Source organism: Bos mutus, chromosome 23 (genome assembly GCF_027580195.1).
Source record: "Bos mutus isolate GX-2022 chromosome 23, NWIPB_WYAK_1.1, whole genome shotgun sequence".
Taxonomy (NCBI): Eukaryota; Metazoa; Chordata; class Mammalia; order Artiodactyla; family Bovidae; genus Bos; species Bos mutus.
Window position 1 is genome coordinate 12,385,540 of NC_091639.1, and position 17,659 is coordinate 12,403,198.

The 17,659-nt window shown below is 41.1% G+C and overlaps 1 non-coding gene across 1 annotated transcript; it reads right to left on the reverse strand.

Moving 5' to 3' along the window:
* Positions 1-13,541: 13,541 nt before the first annotated feature.
* Positions 13,542-13,614, reverse strand: TRNAE-UUC (transfer RNA glutamic acid (anticodon UUC)). Its single transcript has one exon. It is a non-coding gene; the product is annotated as a tRNA-Glu (tRNA).
* Positions 13,615-17,659: the final 4,045 nt, after the last annotated feature.

Sequence of the window (17,659 nt, forward strand, 5' to 3'; positions counted from 1 at the left end):
CTTGTCTGGAGACTCCCATGGACACAGGAGCCTGGCAGGCTACAGTCCATGGACTCCCAAGGAGTCAGACATGACTGAGAGACTAAGCACACACAAGGGGTGGGGGGACGGAGAGGGAGAGAAAAAGAAAGAAAAGGAAAGGGGGAGGGGACAGGGGAGGAAGGAAAGAAACTTGACCAGAGGTTTTCTTGTTTGTCTTTAAGAACGGTCAAGGGCACTGAGTTATTTGGGGGCCTTAGGCTTTATATTAGGTCACTGTTTAAGCATAAAAATGTTATCTGCCTGGTTTTAGACCCAATATGGAAGATTGAAAATCAACAGAATTCCCAAATCTATTTTTCATTCCATTTAGAGCTCATCATCTTCTAGATCTATCTAGTTCTTCTTTATGGTAACATTTAATTATTAATTCTTCCTTACTTTTAGCTTCTAATTTAAGAATACATTAATAGATTGCTCACTAGGAGTTAGCCAGAATCATGGCAGGACAAGGTCATCAGTGTATGATGGCTAGGCGCTCGGACTTGGAGGCAGATGGATGTGGGACTGAGACTGGCCTCCACCACGTACCAGCGAGTGACCTTGGGCAAGTTCCATATCCTCCCTAAGTCTCTGTTTCCTCCTCTGTAAGAGGGGGATGATGCTTTCCTCATAAAGTATGATAATGTAAAGCATTAATAAAGGCAAGGAGTAAGCACTCAATAAAGATTTTATATTTTGTTTTTCTTAATTATTCATCTGACAAATATTAAGTGTTTAATAAGTGCTGGATATTGTCTTAGGCAGTGGGGACATAGGAGTAGAAAAAAAGTACAACTTTGGTGCTCATGGAACTTATATTCTTGGAGGAGAGGAGACCAAAAATAAACAAACAAGTAAATATAAGAGGTGAAAAAGTAATGATAGAGAATAAAAAAGGAAAAGGAATTGAGGGTGAGAGAGGTAGGAAGGAGGGTAGTGGCATCTTATTAGTTTCTCTGATAAGATAACATCTAAACCAGGAATAAGAACATATAAGGAGTAAGCCATGTGGGCATTTGTAGGAAGATCATTTGAGGTACAGGGCATTGCATGTTCAAAGGCCCTGCAGCAGGAGTGTGCTTGATGTGTTCAAGGAAGGGCAAGGAAGACAGTGTAGCTAGAGCAGAGAAAGTAAGGGGGAGAAGTGGTAGAAGATGAGGTCAGGGAGATGGAAGGGAGCAGCCAGAACACCATACAACTTTATAGAAGATGGCGACTTAGGGTTTTACTGTGGGTAGGGTAGGAAGCCACCCACAGGTAGAACAGTGTTGATGTCACTGACATGCAGAGGGGGTGAGCTAGCATTCAAGAGTTGAGGCGGGAGTGTGGGCAGTCTTCCATGGTCAGAGGAGAGAAGACAAATTGTAAGGGCACAGATACAGATAGGGTAGTAGGTGGGGTGGTGAGGGACAAGTTCTCTTGTGACTGGTTCAGTTTTTTTCAATGCAGTACGTAAATAGTAATGTCATTATCTAAGAGCAAGGGCAGTAAATGCATGTTCTGCAAGGTTCTGTGTGTTCTGGCTGCTCCCTGCCACCTCCCTGACCTCATCTCCTGCCACTCCTGCCCATTACTTTCTCCACTGTAGCTGCACTGTCTTCCTTGAACACACCAGGCACACTCCTGCCTCAGGACCTTTGCACGTGCAGTTCCCGTGCCTGGAATGATCCTCCTGCAAGTGCCCACGTGGCTTACCTCTCTTATTCTTGTTCTGTGTTTAAATGGCATCTTATCAGAAAAGCTTCCCAGACTTGCCCGCTTCCTATCTCTGTCTCTCCTTTTCTACCCCCTTTCCTTCTTTATTCCTTGTTATTATCTTTATCACCTATCTGAAAAGTATATTTGCATGGTGATTTATTTTGGGTCTTCATGCCCCCAGAATTTAAGCAGCACAAGTACCAAAATTTTGTGTTTTGAGAAGGGAGGTGAAAAAGTCTAGGAGAATGGGCTTGTGGTGAGACACAGAATAGGATCAACAAGCAGTTGTTCTAGTAAGGTTAATGGCCATGAATTTAAAGCACTGTATCTTTTTTAAAAAATATGCCAATATTTAGAAGTATGGAAAATTCTGAAAGAGATGGGAATACCAGACCACCTGATCTGCCTCTTGAGAAATTTGTATGCAGGTCAGGAAGCAACAGTTAGAACTGGACATGGAACAACAGACTGGTTCCAAATAGGAAAAGGAGTAGGTCAAGGCTGTGTATTGTCATCTTGCTTATTTAACTTATATGCAGAGTACATCATGAGAAACGCTGGATTGGAAGAAGCACAAGCTGGAATCAAGATTGCCAGGAGAAATATCAATAACCTCAGATATGCAGATGACACCACCCTTATGGCAGAAAGTGAAGAGGAACTAAAGAGCCTCTTGATGAAAGTGAAAGTGGAGAGTGAAAAAGTTGGCTTAAAGCTCAACATTCAGAAAACAAAGATCATGGCATCCCATGATGCCATGGACTTCCATGCCATGCCATGGAAGTCCCATCACTTCATGGGAAATAGATGGGGAAACAGTGTCAGACTTTATTTTTCTGGGCTCCAAAATCACTACAGATGGTGACTGCAGCCATAAAATTAAAAGACGCTTACTCCTTGGAAGGAAAGTTATGACCAACCTAGACAGCATATTCAAAAGCAGAGACATTACTTTGCCAACAAAGGTTCGTCTAGTCAAGGCTATGGTTTTTCCTGTGGTCATGTATGGATGTGAGAGTTGGACTGTGAAGAAGGCTGAGCACTGAAGAAGTGATGCTTTTGAACTGTGGTGTTGGAGAAGACTCTTGAGAGTCCCTTGGACTGCAAGGAGATCCAACCAGTCCATTCTGAAGGAGATCAGCCCTGGGATTTCTTTGGAAGGAAAGATGCTAAAGCTGAAACTCCAGTACTTCGGCCACCTCATGTGAAGAGTTGACTCATTGGAAAAGACTCTGATGCTGGGAGGGATTGGGGGCAGGAGGAGAAGGGGACAACAGGGGATGAGACGGCTGGATGGCATCACAGACTCGATGGACATGAGTCTGGGTGAACTCCGGGAGTTGGTGATGGACAGGGAGGCCTGGCGTGCTGCGATTCATGGGGTCGCAAAGAGTCGGACACGACTGAGCGACTGAACTGAACTGAATTGAACTGAAACACTATAACAAGTGTTTAGAAGTATCTAAACACTAAACATTATAACTCCCTTGTTTTCTATCTGAAAAAATATTTGTACAGTTTCATGAACAAACAGGAGAAGTTAAGAAAAAAAAGTCATGAGATTCCTAATGAAACGTTTCGATTGTCATTCAAATGATGCTGCCAAAAAATATTCCAAGAGTATTCCAAAGTATTCCAAGAACCTGATATCTTAGTTTAGGTCTTTGCTCCCAGGATGCTTTTCCACTCCACTTCATCTACCTCCCATTAGACACTATCTTTCTAGGAGACTCAGAAAAGCCATCTGGACCAAGGAACAGACTCCGACTCTCACTACAGAAGGCTGAACAATAGAAAGGAACTGCCTTTACTTAGAGCTTTTCAGGTCTGTATGTATAACGTTGAGTGTTTGATTTGCCCCTAAAGGGCAGGGGCTCTATCCTAAAGGATAGAGCAAGGGACAGTCTTTGTTTATAATATGGCTAATTTATACATAAGTGTAGATTTGCAATTGTGTGAACTTTTCCCTGGTGGCTCAGACGGTAAAGAGTCTGCCCGCAATGTGGGAGACTCGAGTTCAATCCTTGGGTCAGGAAGATCCCCTGGAGAAGGAAATGGCAACCCACTCCAATATTCTTGCCTGAAAAATCCCATGGACGGAGGAGCCTGGCGGGCCACAGTCCATAGGGTCACAAAGAGTCAGACACGACTGAATGACTTCACTTTCACTTTCAACTAAACTAAAAGGATAATATGACAGAAATTGTTTCCTCATCACTCGCTGAGAGAGAAATGTGTTTCTCTCTGGAACAAAGGTGAACTACATCAAGATTATGTGCTCTCCTTCCCAGGACCTATCTTGGATTGCCTTGTTCATGAATGGTATGGTTTGGGTGCTGCTGATCCCTGATATTTTAGTAAATTATGGCCTTGAATTTCTTTCAAGGGAAGAAATGGAAAAAAAATGATGGGAAGACTCAGCCCATCGTTGATCAGCCCCCAAAGGTGTGCAGTGTGAATAGATTCCCAAATCTCAGTGGCTTATGATAACAAAGTTGAATCTCAGTCAAGCTACAAGGCCATTGTGTTTGGCTGCCATGTTGTTTCATGTCATCTTCACACCACAACCAAGGATACCCTGGCAGAGACTATCTGGTATGTGGCTGGTGACGGGAAAAAGATGAAGCAAAGCACAAACTCCTCAGGAATTCCCTGGTGGTCCAGTGATTAAGACATGGACTTTCAGTGTCATGGGCCCAGGTTTGATCCCCAGTCAGGGAACTAAGATCCCACAAACCATGCAGTGTGGCCAAAAATAAATTAAAAAGCACAAACTCCTCTTAAACTTTTGAATGAATGTGATACATATCACTTCTCATACTCCATTGGCCAAGCATGATTTCAGAGGGTTGAGAACATAGAATCTTCTCCAAGGAAGAACAAATAGATATTGGTTAACTGTAGTACAATCTACAATAGATGCTTTATTGAATTAAGTAGTACTGGATGGATTGATTAAGATTGGATGAATTGAGTAGATTTGGATTGGATCAGACTGATGTAAAGCAGAGTATTTGAATCAATGTGTTGGTGTGTAGTGTCAATAATTAAGCCTGAATTGAATATAGCATAAGCCAAAATTGACTTAGATGGGACTTTGAATGCAGAGAACTGTTTACTTAATGATGATGCTTTACTGATGAGAAAAGTAAAGCCTACATAGAAGAGTTGACTGGTCCCACATCACACAGAGTCAGTGAAGAAACCAGATTTTGACTTTTCCTAGTTTGGTTCTTGTTCTGTCATAACTGGAAGCCCCTCGGGAAAAACAACAATACCACCACAGTCCCCACCTATGTATTTACCTGATATTTATTTATAAAATGCACATTTGAGGTAAAATTTGAAATAAAAAAAAAAAAAAGCAAAATCCACCCTCCCCACATCGTACCTCAGCTTTACCTCCAGACAAGTAACCACCATTGACACCTGTTTATATACAGAAACCTTCTGTCCATGCACAAGCATGCATATGTGATCTATTTTTACAAATTATATGATATATGTATCATTTGCTTTTAAAATTTAACAATATGGACAGCAGAAATGAACACAATATTGTAAAATCAGCTATATTTCAATAAATAGATAATTAATTTAACAATTATCCTGAACATATTTAGTCTCTGTCTCTGTGAATCTAACCCTTGTTTAATGGCTATGTGATATTCTCCTATGAATACCACTATCTATATAACCAGCTAGCTGTTATACACATTTAAACATTTCATGTATTTTCATATTACAAATGATGAAATCCATCACCTATATGCTCAGACTTTGCAACTTATGTCTCAAGCCTTGACCTTCCTCTGGATTATTACACTACTTATCCACTGTGTATACTGCTTATACTACTTTGTACTGTCATTTTTTTTTTTTTTTTAGTTTTTTTTAAGAGTATGGATCATGTTTAAAATTTTTGTTGAATTTTTAAATTCACTGGACTTTATTGAATTTTTAAAGTCTTTTAATGAATCCCCATCCAGGGATTGATCCCACATGCTTTGTGGCCAAAAAGTCAAAACATTAAAAAAAAAAAAAGGAAGCAGTACTGTAACAAATTCAATAAAGACTTTAAACATGATCCACATTTGAAAAGAAAAAAAAGTGAAGCTACAAAGTAGATAAGTAGTATAATAATCCAGAGGAAAGGTCAAACGGGAGTTTAGCTCCCCAACCAGGGATTGAGGGCTTCCCTGGTGGCTCAGCTGGTAAATTATCTATCTGCCTGCAATGCAGCAGACCTGGGTTCAGTCCCTGGGTTGGGAGGATCCCCTGGAGAAGGGAATAGCTACCCACTCTAGTATTCTGGCCTGGAGAATTCCGTGGACTATATAGTCCATGAGGTTGCAAAGAGTTGGACACGACTGAGCAACTTTCACTTTTACTTTCAACTAAGGATTGAACTCACATGCCCTGCATTGAAGGTGAAGTCTTAACCACTGGACTGCCAGGGAAGTCCTTGTATCTTCACTTTGAATATCTAATAGCTATCAAAACTGAGATGGTCAGAAAAGAGAATTTTTGTGCATCCCAATCAAATTTTTCCTTTCCTAATCTTCTTTGCAGTTAATGACATTTCTGTCCACCTAATAATATAGGCTAAAATATTAACAGTCATTCTTATTTCCTATCTTTCTTCAGTTCTTATATCCAATTTCTTGTTGGCTCCCGCTCCAAATTAAATCATGACCTCAGCCACTTTCCCTGACCTCCATTGCTGTTACTCCAGGCTAAGCTCTCATCACGCTTCACTTAGTTCACTGCAGTCGCCTGCTTGCTGGATTCCCTTGACCCTTTTGGTCCATTTACATTCACTGCAAAGTAGCCGGAGTGATCTGTTATTTTTATTATCAAACAGCAATGTATTGGGTTGGCCAAATGTTCATTTGGATTTTTCCAACCCAAACATTTTGTGCTACATGTCTGTGTACATTCTGTCTAGCACACACAAGGCTAGACAGACAACAAGCAAATAAATACTATAATTTCTTATGGTGATAAGAGCTAAGAGAAAATAAAAGACTGTTGGGATAAAGAGTGATTGGGAGGGAAGAAAGTTACTTCGGATGCCCAAGTCAGGAAAAGATATTAAAGATAAGAAAGAGGCAGCCAGGTGGAAGAATCAGCAATATCCCAAGATGGAAAAAGTTGGCTGTGTCTCAGGACCAGAAGGAAAGCCCACCGTAGCAGAAGTGGGCTGCATGACAATGTACACAATGCTACATTTTGGTCAACCCAATATATAAATATGTATATATGGATACCAGTTCAGTTCAGTTCAGTCGCTCAGTCGTGTCCGACTCTTTGCTACCCCATGAATTGCAGCACGCCAGGCCTCACTGTCTATCACCAACTCCTGGAGTTCACTCAAACTCATGTCCATCAAGTCACTGATGCCATCCAGACATCTCATATACATGGATATATACATCCATAAAATTTAAGTGAAATGAAACATACAAATTTTTATTCTTCTGTTTTATAAGCTTTAATCCTATCACAATATATCGATAGAACACTAACATAACATCAGAACATTTTCTCACACCTCTTTATAGTCAGTCCGTGTCCCCTATCTCCAGCCATAGCGATATAAAAAAATTTGTTCAGATTTTTCCTTCCTTAGACAAATTAAGCTTGTTGTAGAATTTTATATACATAGAATCAATTGTGTTCTTTTGTGTGAATCTTCTTTCAATTAGCATAGTGTTTTTGAGATTTATTCGTGTTGTTAGATATATCAATAGTTTGTTCCTTTTTAGTGCTAGCTAGTACTCTACTGTATACATATACCACAATTTTCTTATCCATTTTTGGGTTAATGAACACTTGGGCTGTTTCCAGTTTAGGGTTATTAGAAATAAAGCTTCTGTGAACATTTCCATACAAATCAGTTTTTGGACATATATTTTCATTTCTGTTGGGTAAAGACCTCAGGAGTAGAATTGCTGGGTTATAGGGTAAGATTATGCTAGGTTTTATAAGGAACAGTCAGATCATCTTTCAAAGCTGTTATACTATTTTATACTCCCAGCAACAAAGTATGGGAGTGCCTGCTTTCTCTTTCTGCACTGTGGTTTTATTTCTTGTTCATTTTTTAACATCCAGTATGATGTGAGCTTTATATAGGCATTCCCTACAATACTCCCAGGGCTTCCCTGGTGGCTCAGGGGTAAGGAATCTGCCTGCCTGCCAAGCAGGAGATGTGGGTTCGATCCCTGGGTGGGGAAAAATCCCTTGGAGAAGGAAATGGCAACCCACTCCAGTATTCTTGCCTGAAAAGTCCCATGGACAGAGAAGCCTGGTAGGCTACAGTCCATGGGATCACAAAAGAGTTGGACATGACTTAGTGCCTAAATGACAATACTCCTGCCTTGACTGGACAGTAGACTTTATCTCCTTCTCTGTGCCCTGAGCATCAATCAATTTAGAGATTAAATTCAACAAAGTTAAGCATATACCCTTAGGATAAAAGCCAGTTTCAGGGATGTACCAACTAGGATTCTGGTGTTATTTCATTTTGGCATCTGCAAACCCCTTACTTATTTGCTAGATCTTGAAAGCATTAAACATATAAAATTATCCAGAATTTTTAGTTGTTTTTAATGAGAGAGATTCATTTCACATTTTAATTGGATTAGATTTCATTTGGGACATCTAGTCTGCCTTGCTGTCATAATTGGAAGTCTCCAGAATGTACTTTAAAAACTGTAAACACGGGTTACATCACATCTCTGATTAAAATTTTCCAATGGTTTCCTATGGCCCTTAGAACAAAACTGCAACTTCCTATTTGACCTTCATGGCCCTGTGTTGTATGACCTGTGCTTACTCCTGTGATTTCATTTTAAAACACTACACTTCTGCTACGTGGGCTTTCTTTCTGGTCCTGAGACACAGCCAACTTTCTCCATCTTAGGATATTGCTGATTCTTCCACCTGGCTGCCTCTTTCTTATCTTCAATATCTTTTCCTGACTTGGGCATCCGAAGTAACCCTCCTCCCTCCCAATCACTCTTTATCCCAACAGTCTTTTATTTTTTCCTAGCTCTTATCACCATAAGAAATTATAGTATTTATTTGCTTGCCTTGTGTGTGCATGCTAAGTCGCTTCAGTCATGTCCAACTCTGTGCAACCCCATGGACTGTAGCCCGCCAGGCTCCTCTGTTCATGGGATCCTTCAGGCAAGACTACTGGAGTGGAGTACTCTCGCTATGCCCTCCTCCAGGCGATCTTCCCGGCCCAGGGATCAATCCCATGTCTCTTATGTCTAACCTGCATTGGCAGACGGGTTCTTTCTCACTAGCACCGCCTGGGAAGCCCTAGCCCTGTAAGAGAATGTAGATTCCATGAGCACAGAGACTGTCTCTCTTGTTTTCCTGCAGTTTTCCCAGTGCCTAAAATTGTACTGATAACCTGGAAGCACTCAGTGAGGACTTGTTAAATGGAAGCACGAATAAACACATTGTGAAGGGACTAACCTCTGTTTACAATAAATGTAGCCATGCTGGAACATGTAAATATTAAATCTCCATTTAAAAATGAAGCTGATTTTTTTAATTTCTCCTTTACCTAGTGTTATTTGGATTCTTAAGAAACTTACTAGGGACTTCCTGGTGGCCCAGTAATTAAGTATCTGCCTTCCAAGGCAGGGGACACAGCTTTGATCCCTGGTTCAGGGAACTAAGATCCCACATGCTGTGGAGCAACTGAGCCAGCGCACTGCAACTGCTGAACACTCGAGTTCATTGGCCACAACTAGAGAGAAGCCCTTGTGCTGCAACCAAGCCCCAATGCAGCCAAATAAATCAATTTTTAAAAATATTTACTATATGTGTGTATTATCTGATTTACAGGGGCATTATTATTTGTTGTATAAAGAAGATGCTAAAAAAAAAAGGAATTTCCTGGCAGTCTGGTGGTTAGAACTCTAAGCTTCCACTGCTGGAGGCCTGGGTTCAGTCTCTAGTTGGGGAACTAAGACCCCACAAGCCTTGTGGTGTGGAGGAAAAACAAACAAACAAACTGGTTTTCAAAGGGTTGAGAACCATTGTGTTAAGGCCTCATGTGCTGTTCTTAGTTGCTCAGTCATGTCTCTTTGCAACTGCCACACTCCTCTGTCCATGGGGATTCTCCAGGCAATAATACTGGAGCCGGTTGCCATGCCCTCCTCCAGGGGATCTTCCCAACCCAGGGATCGAACCCAGATCTCTTGCATTTCGGGTGGATTCTTTACCGTCTGAGCCACCAGAGAAGCCCTAAGTGCTCGTGACTGCCTATAACCTAAGCACCTATGTTCTATTGAACAGCTTGCCCTCAGACACTGAATGGCATTCTAGACGTGTCCAAAGCAAATTTCATCATCTGGCTTCACAAAACTTTCTCTTTGTGCTTGGTTCCTGCGTGTTTCACTCTTCGTCACCATGTCCTTCAGTTCAGTTCAGTCGCTCAGTCGTGTCCGATTCTTTGCGACCACATGAATCGCAGCACGTCTGGCCTCCCTGTCCATCACCAACTCCCGGAGTTCACTCAGACTCACGTCCATCGAGTCAGTGATGCCATCCAGCCGTCTCATCCTCTGGCGTCCCCTTCTCCTCCTGCCCCCAATCCCTCCCAACATCAGAGTCTTTTCCAATGAGTCAACTCTTCGCATGAGGTGGCCAAAGTATTGGAGTTTCAGCTTTAGCATCTTTCCTTCCAAAGAAATCCCAGGGCTGATCTCCTTCAGAATGGACTGGTCGGATCTCCTTGCAGTCCAAGGGACTCTCAAGAGTCTTCTCCAACACCACAGTTCAAAAGCATCACTTCTTTGGTGCTCAGCCTTCTTCACAGTCCAACTCTCACATCCATACATGACTACTGGAAAAACCATAGCCTTGACTAGACGGACCTTTTTGGCAAAGTAATGTCTCTGCTTTTGCATATGCTATCTAGGTTGGTCATAACTTTCCTTCCAAGGAGTAAGCGTCTTTTAATTTCATGGCTGCAGTCACCATCTGCAGTGATTTTGGAGCCTAAAAAAATAAAGTCTGACACTGTTTCCACTGTTTCCCCATCTATTTCCCATGAAGTGATGGGACCGGATGCCATGATCTTCATTTTCTGAATGTTGAGCTTTAAGCCAACTTTTTCACTCTCCACTTTCACTTTTATCAAGAGGCTCTTTAGTTCCTCTTCACTTTCTGCCATAAGGGTGGTGTCATCTGCATATCTCAGGTTATTGATCTTTCTCCTGGCAATCTTGATTCCAGCTTGTGTTTCTTCCAGTCCAGCATTTCTTATGATGTACTCTGCATATAAGTTAAATAAGCAGGGTGACAATGTACAGCCTTGACGTACTCCTTTTCCTATTTGGAACCAGTCTGTTGTTCCATGTCCAGTTCTAACTGTTGCTTCCTGACCTGCATACAAATTTCTCAAGAGGCAGATCAGGTGGTCTGGTATTCCCATCTCTTGAAGAATTTTCCACAGTTTATTGTGATCCACACAGTCAAAGGCTTTGGCATAGTCAATAAAGCAGAAATAGAAGTTTTTCTGGAACTCTCTTGCCTTTTCAATGATCCAGCGGATGTTGGCAATTTGATCTCTGGTTCCTCTGCCTTTTCTAAAACTAGCTTGAACATCTGGAAGTTCATGGTTCACATATTGCTGAAGCCTGGCTTGGAGAATTTTGAGCATTACTTTACTAGCGTGTGAGATGAGTGCAATTGTGCAGTAGTTTGAGCATTCTTTGGCATTGCCTTTCTTTGGGATTGGAATGAAAACTGACCTTTTCCAGTCCTGTGGCCACTGCTGAGTTTTCCAAATTTGCTGGCTTATTGAGTGCAGCACTTTCACAGCATCATCTGTCAGGATTTGAAATAGCTCAACTGGAATTCCATCACCTCCACTAGCTTTGTTCGTAGTGATGCTTTCTAAGGCCCACTTGACTTCACATTCCAGGATGTCTGGCTCTAGGTCAGTGATCACACCATCGTGATTATCTGGGTCGTGAAGATCTTTTTTGTACAGTTCTTCTGTGTATTCTTGCCATCTCAGTATCTTCTGCTTCTGTTAGGTCCATACCATTTCTGTCCTTTATCGAGCCCATCTTTGCATGAAATGTTCCCTTGGTATCTCTAATTTTCTTGAAGAGATCTCTAGTCTTTCCCATTCTGTTGTTTTCCTCTATTTCTTTGCATTGATCACTAGCCCCACCATCATTTAATCAGTCGTCTAGTGTTATCTTTGTACCTCTTCAAATTACTTGTGACTATTCTTTTCCATCCCCATTTCCATGACTTAGTTCAAATGCTCATCATCTTACCTGTAGAACCTTGAAACATTCTTCTTTTGCATCTTCTCGCCACCCTCTATCTCTGTTATCCATAGACTATATAAATATCAGTCATATTATGGGCATGGAATAACAAAGAGGCTACTGTGTATGACATTGACCATATTACAAAATTCGCATTACACAGCACCCTTTCTAAAGTTTCAAATCTGATCATATTCCCGGCACATTGCCTGCCAAAGGAAATCCGTTCCCCTCAGCGTGGTTATTACCACCCAGGCTCCATCTTAGTTCTTTAGCTTCTTCCCCAACTCCATCCTATACTCCAGCCATACAGACCAGATCTGCAGTTCTCAAGACAAGTTCTTATGTTGCCTGAACAGACTTGGACATATTTTCTCAGCAAGAGTCATTCCCACCCCATCTCCTCTGTCTTGCTGCCAGAATCTATAACCATCCTCCAAAACTTAGCTCAGCCTTCACTTCCACTGTGGAGTTTTTCATCTCACCAGACTGGGATTGCCTGGGTCTGAAAAAGCCTGAAATCTCCCATAAGTCCTTGAAGTATTACACTTCTGTGCTGTCCTGTAACTCCTCATATATATCCCCCAACTGTAATGCCAGCTCCTCATAAAATCACGACCAGCCCCATGTTTATAAGAGACTAGACCATAAGAGATATATAACAAGTATTTCTTGAGTAGATTAATGAATCTTGCACTTGTATGGTATATATTTCTTCTAAGGAACATAATTTTCAATATCTAGTTTGTGAGCTTGAATTAATATTTCCCCATGGTACTTGAGATTTCTTTTATACGTCCTCAGAGTGGAATTTAATTAAACCATACTTAACATAATTACTGCATATCTGCCACAGGCAAAGCAATCTGGGCTTGAAAACAAACAAAAGACAGAATCTACAGTGTTGTGAACTCACAGTTGTGAGGTCATGGTGGCATCGTAGACTTCTGAACTTTAATCAAAGTTCATTTTAAGGAGTGGAAAGTAAGTGAGGTGAAATCTCAAAGACAGCCTGTAGCAGAATTAGACTAGAGCCAAAATTTCCAAGTAGGAAAAACACAACACAACACACACACACACAGAAACAGAGAGTAGAAGAGTGCTGTGTAAGTGCAGGAAACATATTTAGCCAGTAAATGACACCTGTTTATTTTTTTGTTTTCAAAGAGTTATTTATTGTTGTTAATGTTTGGCTATGCTGGGTCTTCGTTGCTGCACACAGGCTCTCTCTAGTTGCCGTGATTGAGGGCTACTCTCCAGCTGCAGTGCACAGGCTTCTCTTGTTGTGGAGCGTAGGCTCCAGAGTGCTCGAAGCTTCAGAAATTGCAGCACCTGGGCTCTAGAAGGCTCAGTAGTTGTGGTGCGTGGGCTCAGCTGCTTCCCGGGGATCAAACCCATGTCTCCTGCTTTGGCTGGCGGACTCCCAAACGGCTGAACCAGGGAAGTCCTGTTTTTATTTTTTTTTAATTATTATTATTATTATTTTGCCACACTGTGTGGCATGTGGGATCTTAGTTCCCTGGTCAGGGATTGAACCTGCGCCCCCTGCATTGAAAGTGCAGAGTCTTAACCATTTGACTGCCAGGGAAGCCCCATGACACCTTTTTAAAAATTGGAAACACTAGTAAAGTGATGCGATCGTTCGTAGCCTCAGACAATTCAGTTAGGCTCTGTGCCTCACTTTCTCTCAGTTAGAAAGCAGGGGTAATAATGGCTGCCATCTGGAGTGTTGAGGGAATTATAAATGTTACAGGTGAAACACTCCATCAGCTAGGAATGCTTTGGCTGTGAGCAGCATAAAACCCAGTAATACCTGAAGAAGGAAATGGCAACCCACTCCAGTATTCCTGCCTGGGAAATTCCATGGACAGAGAAGCCTGGTGGGCTACAGTCCGTGGGGTGGCAAAGAGTCAGACGTGACTGAGTGACTGAACACATTGAGGGCTAAGAAATACAAGATATATCACTAATATAACACTAATTTGTACATATTATCACTTATTAGAACATCTGTAGGATATGTCAGCTATCACTTTGGAGAATCACGTTATCATACTGAAATTATACTCAAAGAAGACTAGGAAAAACAGTGGAAATGTTTAAAGTATATTTTCCCTATGAAAGAGTATTCATAAACCTTACAGATTTCAAAGAATATAAAACATGAACTGGAAAACCCATGAAAAATATATAAAGTCTTTGGGTATAATAATTATATCTCTCAACTAAGTGATGTATTATATGTTGTATCACATGCTTTTCACAAAATAAAACACGAGATTTAACAAATGTTTTTATTGTGAAAAAAAAAACAATTGTAGGATCTTAAGCAAATAAGCTTTTTTTGTAATATATATTAAAAGTCTGAATGGAGGAAGTTGCTGGCCTTAATCCAGCAGCATGAGTCTTTGAAAGTTTCTTGGCCTTTTCTTTATGTTGGTGGCCTCCTGCTGGTCACATGGGGGTTAAAGGGCCTGCCATCATGCCTGCATTCCAGACTGAAATGATGGGGGAAGGAGAAAGGTCCTGCTGGAACACCTGTCCCTTGTTATGGGGACAGCAAGTTCATCTAGAAATGCCCAGCAGAATTCTGCTTATAACAGTGCTATCCTGTCACCATCCGTAGCTAAACAAAAAGCTACAAAAGCCGCGGTTTGACTTTTAAGCGTCTGGAGTAGAAATGTCAGGGGAAGGGGAATGGGGAGTAGCTTTAATTTTTTTTTTTTTTTGGCTGTGCTGGGTCTTAGTTGTGGCATGCAGAATCTTTTAGTTGTGGCTTCTTGTAGGATCTAGGTTCCTGACCAGGGATAGAACTCAGGCCCCTGCATTGGGAGAATATAGTGTTAGCCACCGGGCCACTAGGCAAGTCCTGGGAATAGCTTTTCAGTAGTCAATGAACAAGACCTTTCACAGGAACCTACCATAGGAGGCTTAATTTTGTTCTTGTTGTTTAGTTGCTAAGTTGTATCTGACTCTTTGTGACCCCATGGACTGTAGCCTGCCAGGCCTCTTCGTCCATGGGATTTCCCAGGCAAGGACACTGGAGTGGGTTGCCATTTCCTTCTCCAGGGTATCTTCCCCACCCAGAGATCAAAGCCGCATCTTCTTCAATGGCAGGTGGATTCTTTACCATTGAGCCACCTGGGAAGCCCCAAGAGGGTTAATGATGAGCAGTAGTTGAAATTTTAAATTAATCTTTGAGGTTTGCTATGAATTTTGCAGTCGTCTTGATCTCTGCACTCTTAAACAATGAACTTCTCATTACAAAGAGTAAACAAAGAATTGGCTGGTTTTGGTGTGTGGTCTGTGGCTTCACCACATATCTTACACATTTCTTGAGGCTGCCTGGGATGGTGGGGATTTGGTGACTTGGGTCATGAACGCCATTATTTTGTCATTAGCCTTCATGGTAAAGATCCAGTATTAAGCTGGTCTTTTTATCTATTTTTAATACCTTGGATTTGGAGGTAGAGGAAATTAGATGAAACCCCCAAACACACCGAAGATCATGAAATAATGAAAATGTAAGTGGAAACATGCAGAATCAATGCATCCTTTATCATTCTTAACGGCTTAAATAAAATGACTGACTATTCCCAAAGTCAAAAATAATTCAGAATTTAATTGGCAAGGGTATTTTAAGGTTCTGTCTTTTTCTATTTTTCTCCCGCTTTGGTGAAGCTATGAATTATGTTGCAGGCACTGAGCATCTTGAAATAGTAGTTACTAAGACAACGTCTTGAATTAGGAATTAATTGAATCTTTAAAAATTCTCCTATGTGCACATACAAACATACTGGTATTGTGCTTCTCATCTTACCTTGGCACAACATCTTCCTAAGAGGAGATTATATTCTTTAAATTTTGAAAGTTAACATTTTCACACCTCCATAAGTAAGTAGAATCCTTTCCACATGATAGAGAATCTTGTTCCAAAAGGAAAGCTACTTGCTACACATAACGGAGTCATATTATATGACTCAACTTCCACCAAATTATGGTAAATAGCTGCTGTTATCTGAAAGTTGATTCCAGAGTTCCCATGATTATTTGTCAACGATACCTGGGCCTGTTAACTGTTTGCTTTTCTTAATTTCTTGTTGTGAGCATGAGGTTCCTCCAACATGGTAAATTATGGACACTGAATTTGAGCTATGTAAGAGCTGGAAGACACTCCTGATGATATGAACTAAGTATTCCAGCAGAATATTTCTGTTCTTTAGGGAAGCATAAGTCTTCCTATAGTCACAGAAGTTTAGAGGTGAAAGATACTGTCAAGGACACATGACTCAACCTACTTGATGTTATTCATAGAGAATCAAAGCACCGATTGGCTAAGTCACTTTCCCAGCACTGCCAACTAGTGGCAGAGGGAAAGCAAAACCCCAGGTCTTCATACACTTGAACTCCTTCACACTGTTTTACAGAAATAATAACGGGCCTCCACCATCTGCTTCATTCTCTACCTCCAGGTTGTGTGTCAACCACTGTAGTAGGTGCCATGGATACAAAAGGGGTTGAGACGTGATCTTGCCCTTACAGAGCTCATAATCTTTAGAATCTTTGAGAGGAATGAGAAAAATGGGAAGGCCCTGGTCTAAGTAAAGTCATCTCTGCCCATATAAGACAGGCAACAGTCACATGGTAGTGATTTAAATTAAACGAAGACTTTTCTCTTACTAATTCTCTCTGCTCTACAAAATCTGTCTTAAAAGGTTGTGTTATGGCTTTGTGTCCAGCAGAATGAGAAAACGAATCTCAGCTCAGCCTTTTGTCTTTCTGCCTCTCCATGTCTTTGCCAATAAATAAGGATGATGACAGGGCTTAACCCCTAGACTTGTGGCAGTTACAACACAGAATCTCTAATATGTGCATTACAGAAAGAACTTACTATAGGCCAGGTGGTCTTCAGAGACTCTGATTTTCTTCTTATATTTATGCAGTCCAGTTTTCGTCTCTCAAACAATTTGACCTTCAAGACTACAGGGTAAAGTTTTCTCAATACCCTTCCTTTTATGCCTTCAGGATCTGGTGACTCCCGAAGCTGTTGGCAATGCAGAGCTCTTAGAAATTTACAGGAGTGACTGTGGATTAGGGGTGGGAGTGGGAAGAGTTGAGTAGGATGTGTGGAGTGGGAAAATGGGAAGAAAGTTGTAGCCAGCAGCCACTGCAGGCTCCCCCACCATGATAGAAGTGTGGCTGCCAGTCCTCCAATCCAGGCCAACTCTAGAGCAGCCAACTGAACTAAGAGCCTTCAGCCTCAATGTTCAGGATTTCCATTCTATTCTCATTTCTCACCCACTGCCATATGAGTATCAGCAGGGGCTAGTTTAACATGATTTAGACAAATGTCATTCTCTACGCTGGAAATAGTTAGAAATTTCTGAGGGTTTTTTTTATTATTATAAAACAGTGATGGCTTTATTCATTGTAAAAAGAATATGTCATTTTTAAAAATTGGAAAGAAAAATGTTGAAATATAAATACAATATTTTGAAATGTCACCATCTTCTAAACACAATCATGGCAGTGAATTGTTGAGAAAAGATTTGGTATATGAATAATCAGTATTTCACCAGGGCTTCCCTGGTGGCTCAGTGGTAAAGAACCCACCTGCCAATGCAGAAGACATG